This window comes from Bactrocera neohumeralis, unplaced genomic scaffold (genome assembly GCF_024586455.1).
Source record: "Bactrocera neohumeralis isolate Rockhampton unplaced genomic scaffold, APGP_CSIRO_Bneo_wtdbg2-racon-allhic-juicebox.fasta_v2 cluster11, whole genome shotgun sequence".
Classification (NCBI taxonomy): Eukaryota; Metazoa; Arthropoda; class Insecta; order Diptera; family Tephritidae; genus Bactrocera; species Bactrocera neohumeralis.
The window spans coordinates 1198382-1209212 of NW_026089624.1; positions in this window are offsets into that span (position 1 = coordinate 1198382).

Here is a 10831-nt window from a genome sequence, read left to right on the forward strand (position 1 = left end):
CTAATTTAAACTAACAAGCAATATTTTTCATAATTTATAAGGTACAACAATAAAAGCTCTATTAAAAGCTTTTTTCAAAAACTAACCTTTGTATTAAAAACTTAATATTATAATATTTGTTATTTGCTTAAAAGGTCATTAAACGTTGGTCTTTTCATTCTGCGACTGCTATTTCTGGTCTCTCGCAGTTGTCGGGCTTCAGCGTTTACGTGATTTTGTAACATTGTAGCATGTTTCGATGCCGTTTCGTGAATGACTTCCCGAACCATTGCGGAGATCACGATGTACTTGTAGATCTGAATTGCTTATGTAACACGGGGCATTTACAATTTTTCGCAGAACTTTGTTTTGGAATCTTTGCACCGCTTCGATGTATAACGGTGAAGCGCATCCCCATAGTTGAATTCCGTATGTCCAAATGGGCTTTAACGTTTGGTTTTAGACTACGATTTTATTTGAGGTAGTTAATGGTGATTTCTGGCCGATTAACCAGTTTATTTTGTTATATTTTAGTTTTAGTTCTGCAACTTTCTTTTGTATATGCTCCCTCCACTTTAATTTTGCATCCAACGTCAATCCAAGGTATTTCGCTGAGGTGGAGTACGGGGGTACTTCATTTCCAATATGTAAGGGGATATAAGTAGCAGTTTTGTTAGTGAAGTTTATATGTATAGACTTCAACTCGATGAGAGTACTGTTCCATTTTTGTGTCCATTCTACAATTAGGTTGATTGAAGACTGCATTCTGTTCGACGACTCTATTTCATTTCTGCCAGTAGTAATGATGTAGGTATCATCTGCAAATGTGGCGATTGTGCTGTTTGGCGGCATAGGCATATCGCTTGAAAACAAAATGATAAGAGTGGTCCCAGGACACTTCCTTGGGGTACACCCGTTCTTATGGGCTGTAACGTAGTATACGATCGTCCCTGTTTGATTCGGAAGTAGCGGTTGCTCAGGTAGGAGGCAAGTAGCTCAGTAAGATGCTGTGGAAAGAGACGTCTTAATTTATGAAGTAAGCCATGGTGCCATACTCTTTCGAACGCCTGAGATACGTCAAAAAAAACAGCTGTGCAATTTTCTTTTTTTTCCAGGCCGTTCTCTTCAATTATGATCTGAAGTCTTCTTACAATTACAGCTTCAAGTATTTTGGACAAAATAGGCAACAGTGAGATTGGATGATATGACGAGGCCTCCTGGGCGCTTTGTCCGGGTTTTTGTACTATAATGATTTCAGATACCTTCCATGACAATGGGACACATCTGAGATCTAAGCAAGCGTTTATTATCTATGTAAGTTTTTCTAATGCTTTTCGCGTTAGATTTTTTTATTACATCAGCAGTCAACAAGTCGAAGCCGGGAGCTTTTTTTGTCTTAAATGATAATTTCCACTCCTTTAATTGATGTTGGTTGGGTTTCTCCTTCGAATTGCGATCCTTCCAGCTGCGGTAAAGTTCCATGAAACACAAAGGGACTAAACGTTTTAGTTAGTTTCTCTGAAAAAACTTCCGCTTTTTCTTCGTCGCTTTTGGCCCAGGATCCGTTTGGCTTTCTGAAGGCTGTATTAGACAATATTGGTTTTCTTGCATTTTTTTACTGCTTTCTAAAGGGAAAAATTGGAATATTTGTTTGGCGTTAATTTCTCAATATAACTAGAAATATTTTGATTAGTGGATAACTTTATTTTGGTACTGAGAACCTTGGTTAGATTATTCAATTCTGTTTTGTATTGAGGAAATTACGTAATTTTCTTTTTTTCTTTATGAGATCTAAAATGTCGGATGGATATTTAGTATAAAAGTTTTTTTTGTTTAGGGACAGGAGTACTTCTCCAAGCCGATTCTTGAATAGTTTTCGTAAATATATGAACTTCATCTTCTTCATCATCTTCTATTAGAAAGATAAGGCGGTATGTCGATTTCTTTAAGATGGGCATTTAAGATTAGATATACTGGCGTGTGGTCCGAATTTAAATCCAATCCATTTTCCATGGTAATAATGGTCTTGTATATTTGTCGAGTGATGAAAAAGTCGATCAAGTCAGGTAATTTTCTTGTGTCGGAAGGCCAGTAAGTCGGCTTGCCAGTAGACATGAAGTTGCATCCAGTGGACATAGCAGCTTAAATAGCTCTCTCCCCTTCGATGTCGTAACTCTTGAACCCCATTGTGAGTGTTTTGCGTTAAAATCACCACCACTGATAAATTTCCAATGGTGTTTTATTGAAAGTTCTTTATACAAGTCCGTTTTAATATTGTGTATAGGTGGGCTACATATTGCGGTAATACTTATTTTTCCGAAGCTAGTTTCAACAGAAATGGTCGTGGCTTGGAATTCTGGGATACTTATATTAATTTCTTCGTAGTGGGGAACATTATCTCTGATAAGTATGGCACTCCCCCTTCTCGCATTGTTATTTGGGTGGTTCGAGCAATACGTCTTGTAGTTTTTGAATTTAATGAAAATCTCATTTGTGAAATGGGTTTCTGATATAAGACAAATATCAATTTTTTCTACATGGAGTAATGTCTCTTATTCTTTGCTACGTTTGAGTAAGCCGTTTGCATTTCATGTCATAATTTTTACCGGTTTCATTTTTGAGTTTTACTTTCCTTTTGCTGTCGCTCTAGTTGAGTAAGTCGTTCATGGGTAAGTTTATTTTGATCTTCTAGCTTATTAAGCTTGTTGAGAATTATCGATAAATTATTGGTAATATCACTAATAGCATTGGAATTTGTTTAGTTTGCAGACATATGTTGTTGTACCTGATTTCTACCTTTAGTTATGCGGGCAAATGAGGGTTTTCCAGATTGTTGACTTACATTAGTAAAGTACTTCTTAGGAGCAATAGAAGCGGTTGTACTGAGGCGTTTTTGTTGTTGGTTATGCTCTTTATTTTTTTCAGTCGCGTTTCTAATTTTTTGAAGTTGTTTTGCCACTTCACATTCCCTATAGTTCGCAGGGTGACTTTGATTGCAGTTACAAAATTTTGGCGGTAGATCGACAGGTTTTGTGCAGTTTAGAGTTGAATGACTTTCGGCGCACTTCACACACCTTGGTGGTTTACAACAATAATTTCTGGTGTTACCGAATACTTGACAGGACTTACACTGCGGTACAAGATTCGATGGCTTGATGAGCTTGAGTTTGACTACAGAATTTAAAATATGCTTAATTTCGTAAATTTTCTTGATGTTCTCTGTTTATTCGAAGCATACAATAAACGTATTTAGCGGATTTTTTGTTTTATATTGAAGTTTGTTTATAACCTTCAAAACTGTAAAATCCTGCTTTTGAAGATCTGCGACAATGCTCTCAGGCTCACATTTGTGATGAAGGTCTTTTACCATTACGCGTATATCACGCGATTGCTTGTCCTCGTACGAGTACCAAGAAATTTGCGATTCGTTTAATTTCCTTGTTAGTATTCTGTAGTCTGAACGATTTGAAACGTTTATTTTACATGAGCTTGGGCCAGTGAGCGTGAGTGTGTAAGTATTTTGAACTTCCGCGTTTATCAAGGAACGCATCAAAGGTTGATTAAAATTCTCTGATATAATAATTGGCGGAGGGCGATGAGTTAATTTTGTAGCTTTTTTACCTTCTGCTGTGTTTTCCGGACTCGGGGACTTCAGCATTACATCCGGTGAAGAATCTGCTTTGCGTTTTTTGCTTTCCCTTTTTTTTTTTTAATAGCCAATTTGTTTCATTTTCCAGCTCTTCTTCGTCTGTTTCTGCTACAAAGGTCGATTTTGATGGAGAAGAAGACGTTTCGTTAGTATATGTATTTGTTTAGCGACTTCCTCAAATTTTCATTTAGGAGTTTAAGTGTCGCATTTTCATTGTTTAATTCATTGTTTAATGTTTCTATTTTCGTAATGCGTTCGAGCCGCATTCCTATTTGGTTACATTGTGTTCCCCCACGAGGAGGCGGGGTTTGTATGTCTATAGCGATCTTAATAAATTGTGGTTATGTTAAGTACAAGAAACTGCCTAACCAACTGCTTTACCGACCACATGTGCAGATAATGTAGTGTCCCTGACCACCTACAACTCTGCGTTGACAGCTAGTTTGCCGTGCGACAGAAACAGCTGATAACCACTTTAATTGTCCGGAGGAGAATTTTTTTTGCGCGAAAATTAATTGAATAATTGAGTGTTTCTTAATTTGGTATTATATTTTGTTATTGTTAAAAATTTCCAAATATTTATGTGATAAATTGGTAATGATTTTTAGATATTAATGTAAATAATTTCGGTTAAATTGATGTGCTACGAATTTCCACAGCCTAGATTGCAGGTAAATAAAAAAAATTGAGGAACAAAGTTATCTGTTGACCGTACACTTTGACACTTTTGCGTAAACTCTAGGTGTTTCTGTATGAAAAAATTTTTGTTTAATAGGATATTTGTTAGATAATGTTTCTAATTCGTGTGAAATTGTGGAGTTCGAAGTGCTCGATGATGAGAAGGACGATTAATAAATTCAAGCGAAGACGTCGAAATATTAAACAGGGCGTTGGATCGGGCTCAATGCGAGAATGTTGAGCAAAATAACTTAAATGTATTAAGACGTTTAAGAGAGAAGACTCTCTGCTAAGTGTTGGAAATAACAGATTTTTGTTTAATACAGATATGTTTTCTATTTAAATTTTACATTCGTAAACTTCAATAATTTGTTAAACGTCAACACCCGCGGTTTTAATTGGTTGACGTTTTCCCGAGTGCGCTGTATATACATATCTGTGTACCACAAAATCTACAAACATTGTCCTGCAAAAAACAACAATAAGTAAACAGGACTTTAGAAAAAAAAAACAAATGATTTTTTCGCCAAACATTGTTCTGCAAAAAACAAATAAACAGCACTTTAGAAAAAAAGAACAAATAATTTTTTCTCCAAAATAATTTTTTTGTTATTCAAATAGCAGAAGGAGACCTGCTTCAATAGAGCTTTTTGCACGTTCCAAAATCATGTCGAACGAGTGTTTTAGCTCGTTGGCCGGTATGGTCGCCAGTATGCCGCATGGCTGTACCGTCTCTAAACTACCCGGCGGAGACGTTGGAGTAGGAGGAGTTTACCGTGCTCCAGGACCTCCTCATGAAAGAGGTATTCAGAGGTAGTGAAGCGTCCTTCCTTGGGGTGGATTTCACAGGAGGCATGTTGCAGGTGGACTGCAAGGACGAGACCTCCACCAACCGGCTACGGGAGTTCTCTCCCAAGTTGGAAGGCTGGAAGGGTCCCGTCCTCTGCGCAAGAAAGGCGGAGGACATACCGATCATGCACAGCATGACGATGTTCCTTCCCCGGTGCGAAGACAAGCCATATGAGTTTGCCCTAGGTCTGGTCAAGAATCAGTTCTGGGCCTCAGTATCTCGGACTGGCCCGTAGTCAGCAGCAAGGTTGAGAAAAAGGGTGATATAAAAGGATGGCGACTAAACTTGTACATAGACGACGAGTCGTACAAGTTTGTCCATGCAGCAAGCTTCCTCCTATTCTACAGTTTTAGCAAGGTGGTCCTGAGGCCATACAAGCCCTCAGCGGCCACCGGGAGCAAGGAGGCGGATAAGATGCAGGGGTTACTACTCAACCCAGCGAGAGCAGGGCCGAACAGGTGGCGACTGTTGCGGCTTTGGAAGTCCCCTACAAGAAGACCTGCGCTCAGAGAGGAAAGTTACCCTTCACGCAGGAGCTCCTCGAGAGGTTAGGAGACCCGATGGATGGCAGGGATGAGGATTTGTTCCTCATCGTGGAAGTTGCCTATGTGAACCTGCATCACGTGGCGGCAACCTTGGATGTCATAACGAGCAGGTTCACTTCTGATAAACTGGGCATCATGCTGATCCAAGAGAAATATCCTTTGGTCTACAAAAGAGAGGTTAGAGCACAGATTCCAAAAAGGTAATCTAGGATCTTTAAAGCGAGAGACCTAGAACTTGCGTAATAGTCGGAAACAATATTGATTTCTTTTGCATTTCAGAGTTCTTGACGCAGGATCTGGTGGAAGTACAAGCCAGGGACTTTGAAGGCACAGACTTCGTCCTAGAATCAGCTTATTTCCCAGGAGAAGCATCCACAGCACCCCCATGCGGCTGTGCATAGACTGGTGATGTACTGCAGGAGACACAGGCTGCCCCTAATTATTGGATGTGATGTGAACGCCCATCACATGGAATGGGGTAGTACGGACTGCTACGCACGAAGTGAGTCTCTTTTAGAGTATATACTAAGTAATAACTTAGCTATAGAGAATGAGGGATGTGAACCCACCTTCATTACAATAAGCAGAAAAGAGGTGCTCGACATCACCTTGAGCAACGAGCCTGCAAACGTATTGGTCTCACAGTTAATTGTATCAACGGATCCCTCACTGTCAGATCATAGAATCATAAGGTTCGCGCGAAAGGAAGAGGTCAGGCACTTTCCCCCAGACGTGACCCCCGGAAGGCAACTGGTATACTTTCCGGGATATCCTAAGTGAGAGTCTGAGCAGGTAGGGGCAGACTGACAATAGCGTTGCTGGCCCAGGAATATAGAGCAGGTTATCTGCGCAAAATGGGTCAATCATAGACATTACTGCAGCTGCCCCCGAAAAGCGACGACAGACTGGCGCAACTGTCCCTGGTGGTCAAGAAAACTCCCAGATCTCAGAAAAAAGGTACGGAGGCTATTTAACAAAGCGAAACGTGCGTATATAATAAGGAGATTGGGTCTGCAAAGCAAGCAAGCTTTAGGAGATTCTATGAACATGTCACCTCCACACCAGAAGCAGCTAGGCTGCATAACGCACTGCCCAGAGGCAAGACTGACACAGTACTAGCAATCAAAAGAAGCGGCGGGACATTTGCGACCAGAACAGAAGATAGAGCTACGGCGCTTCTGCGGGCGCGCTTCCCGGAAACAATTCGGGAAAATCAGTGTCAACCCGTGGTCGAACACAGGCCATCTTGCTCGGATTGGATAATCACAAGGCAATTATATACTGCGGATGCGATCAAGTGGGCAATGGTTTCGTTTGAGAAATTCAAGTCTCCGAGAGTGGATGGCATCTTTCCAGCGCTTTTACAACAGGGAGAGTAGGATCTACTGCCATGCCTTGTTCGGCTGATTAGGAATAGCCTCGCAATGGCGTATATCCCTGAATTATGGAGGACCGCTAAGGTGATCTTCATACCCAAAGTAGTAAGGAAGGACTATTCACAGACTAAATCTTTCCGGCCATTCAGTCTAACTTCTTTCTTACTAAAAACTATGGAAAATCATCATTGAAATTCATCGAAATGAAATTGAACATCTCCAAAACATCGATTTATTGCATTTTTATCGTACATTTGGGCTTACGAAAGGTGTGTGCACGGTTTTGACCAAAAATTGCTCAGAATCCAACATTCGAAGGACGATTCTTCTTCTTCTTAATTGGCGTAGACACCGCTTACGCGATTATAGCCGAGTTCACAACAGCGCGCCAGTCGTTTCTTCTTTTCGCTCCGTGGCGCCAATTGGATATTCCAAGCGAAGCCAGGTCCTTCTCCACCTGGTCGTTCTAACGGAGTGGTGTTCTTCCTCTTCCTCTGCTTCCCCCGACGGGTACAGCGCTTTCAGAGCTGGAGTTTTTTTGTCCATTCGGACAACATGACCTAGCCAGCGTAGCCGCTTTCTTTTAATTCGCTGAACTATGTCAATGTCGTCGTATATCTCGTACAGCTCATCGTTCGCAAAGGACCATCGAAGGACGATTATTTGACTAAAAATCACATTTTAACCATTAATCACTCCAAGTATTCACCTGATATGGCACCGTGCGACTTCTTTTTTTTCTGAAAAATGCATTTGCCTATGAAAGGAAAGCGTTATGCGGACGTAGAGGCCAATCAAAAGGCTTGCACCGACATACTGGCGACCATACCGGCCAACGAGCTAAAATACTCGTTCGACTTGCTTTTGAACCGTGCACAAAACTGTATTGAAGCAGAAGGAGGCTATTTTGAATAAAATAAATTGACAGTCAATCCCAGTTAAGTAGTCCTCCGCTTAAGTTCGCTTAAGTTTCCGGTTTCGCTTAGGTACCATGTATATTTTCATACTCTTGCGATCATTTGAGTATTATAGTTTTGTTCACATAACAGTTGTACATATTACCTAAAACTAATCGAAATAGATATAGGGTTATATATACATAAATGATCAGGATTTCGGCTAAAAGTTGAAATCCGGTGGACTGACTGTCTGTCCGTTCATCCGTCCGCTGGGGCAATCTGTAACTTGAGTAAAAGTTGAGATATCTTGATAAAATTTGGTATACAGGTTTCTTGATACAAACAATAATTTCTAGTTCGTAGATGGGCGTAGGCGGACCACTGCCACGTCCACAAATCGCCATTAACCGAAAACCTATAAAGTACCATAACTATAGACTAAACTAAGATATAAAACCGTTATTTGGCACGGAGGATCGCAAGGGGCACCTGTGGATAAAAAGTTTTTAATAGTGAACTTGGAGCTACTTCATGGCAAAAAATTGTTCAAATCCAACCAAAACTGTTCAAGACCCTAGGTACCGAGTAGTGTCATATAAAAAAAGTATATCTGAGCTGCTCAATCCCCAATCGACAGCTGATGCAAAGTTGCATTTTCTGACTCCTAAATTAAAACATTTATAGAAGTCTAAACAAACATTTTAAGTTAAAATTTTTTTATTTCTTCTTTATTAATACATATACAATTTTTACAAAACTAATTTTAATTGCATTATTACTAATAATTATAATTAACAAAATTAAAGTTTTACCTAAATATTGTAAATATGTATAAGTATCTATCTATATCTAAAAATAAAGAATAATTTAATAAAATTCGTGTTTTCTAAAAAAAAGTAAGATTAATTATATAAAAACTAGCTGACCCCGCAGGCATTGTCCTGCGTGAAATTATATTATTTGCAATGAAAAGAAAGTTGAATTTATATTGTGTTGAAAATCATTTTCCTACATTTTTTCAATGTAACGCAGCTTGATGAACCCAATTTTTTGGTTTTGTTTCAATGCGTAAATGTACATAGAAAATAAAAAACTCGTGAACACGCCACGTGTGGAAAACACAGCATTTCCAGATTTATTCCACACACTTCTAGCGAATATCCTTGTGTCCTGTTGATTGTCATCGCAAATCGCCTTTAAACTGAATACGTTTGAACTGAAATGGCAAATCGTTGGAACTCAAAGGAATTCGTAGAATCAAGAAATCTGCCCTCTCGTATTCGATGGCTGCGTCACAATCAGTCGGGTTCCATTACACATTTTCGGCGAATGAAGGTTGCGAAACATAATAACGTCAGATGCAACTTTGGGACGCAAAGGATGCGGCGGCATTCCAAGCCTATCCAAATAATTTAGAAATTCTACTTGATAATTCACGGCTTCATCTTCATTGTCAAGACGATTGATCGATTCTTATGAGCGGAAATCTCCCGGAATTTGACTTTGAATCTTCCAGCTTAAGTCATTAACATCGGTATTTTTGGCTTCTAAAATTGCGCGTGCACTCATGGAATCGTAATTACGATAATTTGGCCAATGTTCGGATAAACAATCGTGATGAGTTCATCTTTCATTGAAATGGATTGACAAAATTGATATCAAGCCACTGTAACTATCAACAGGAAGTTGCCCATTTACAACACTTAGCGAATAAACTGTCTTCGGAAATGTAATTTTTGTTCGTATTCCATAATTGACGCGGATTTGACGGCTGATATGTCGAAGTGATCATTGCGAAAAGCGTGCGAACGTCAGTGGCATGAGCGGTAACTATCAGATCGTCCATCGTTTGATTCCAGTGATTATCATGTTCCAGCAATTGTAATTGCTGGCGTGCTTCTCAAAAAGTTGCGCACACTGTACCATTCACAGTACGCAATGACTCAAATGTAGTTGAACTGTACGCGGTTAATCAGTAGCAACCGAAGGTAGAAGCAATAGTCGTTTTTCGGGTGGATTGTATAAATTAAACCTAATGCATAAGTTGAGGACACACCGGGATATCCATCTACTGCTTGGCCTTGCCTTCTGTGAAGCCATTTCTTGGACGATGCATAATATAAAGAAATGTTCTTGCAAACGGATCACTAACGCAAGTTGAGAAAATACTAGGTAATGCCAATTTTGTTGTTGGCGGTGTTTCCGTTTGCTGTGTTGGCTGTTAAAATACACTCTTTGGCCTTCTCCAAATGAACTGCGAGATGCACAGCAGTCGGAAAACGTTCACGAATTGCAGAAGTAAATATTTTACAAAACGCTTCATTGCAGTTTACCCATCGATCCATTTGATACTTGCTCATCTCACCTCGTTGAAGGCCAATAATCGCCATGTTGGTTTCTTTGGTGACGTACTTGCAAACGTTTTTGATCGATTTCACCAAACTGCAATACTCAACATTGATATGAGTTTTGAATGTGAATTAGACAATAATGGCAAATATGGTACGATCCCTGTGTTGTCAGCTTCGATATTCACTCCTCTAAATTGAATGCTGAACGTTCTGCCATTGTCGTCTGGTGAGCGACGCCGATGGATTGTATACCCATTGTTTCCAAAAGAAAAGGACGTGGATAGTGTTTTGTGCATTTATTGTCAGATATACAAACCGAAGTGGGATTGTGGTGTCCGCAAGCTCCATGAACTATGTTGGTTTTCACCACTTCGTATAATTCTGAATCTATCTCTGAATCAGGAATTTCCGGAGAAATGATTTCATCAATTTGTTCTGGTGTCACCACCATTCACCAAACAAAGTACATCCAGCATCTAACTGCACCATACATATATACGTTGC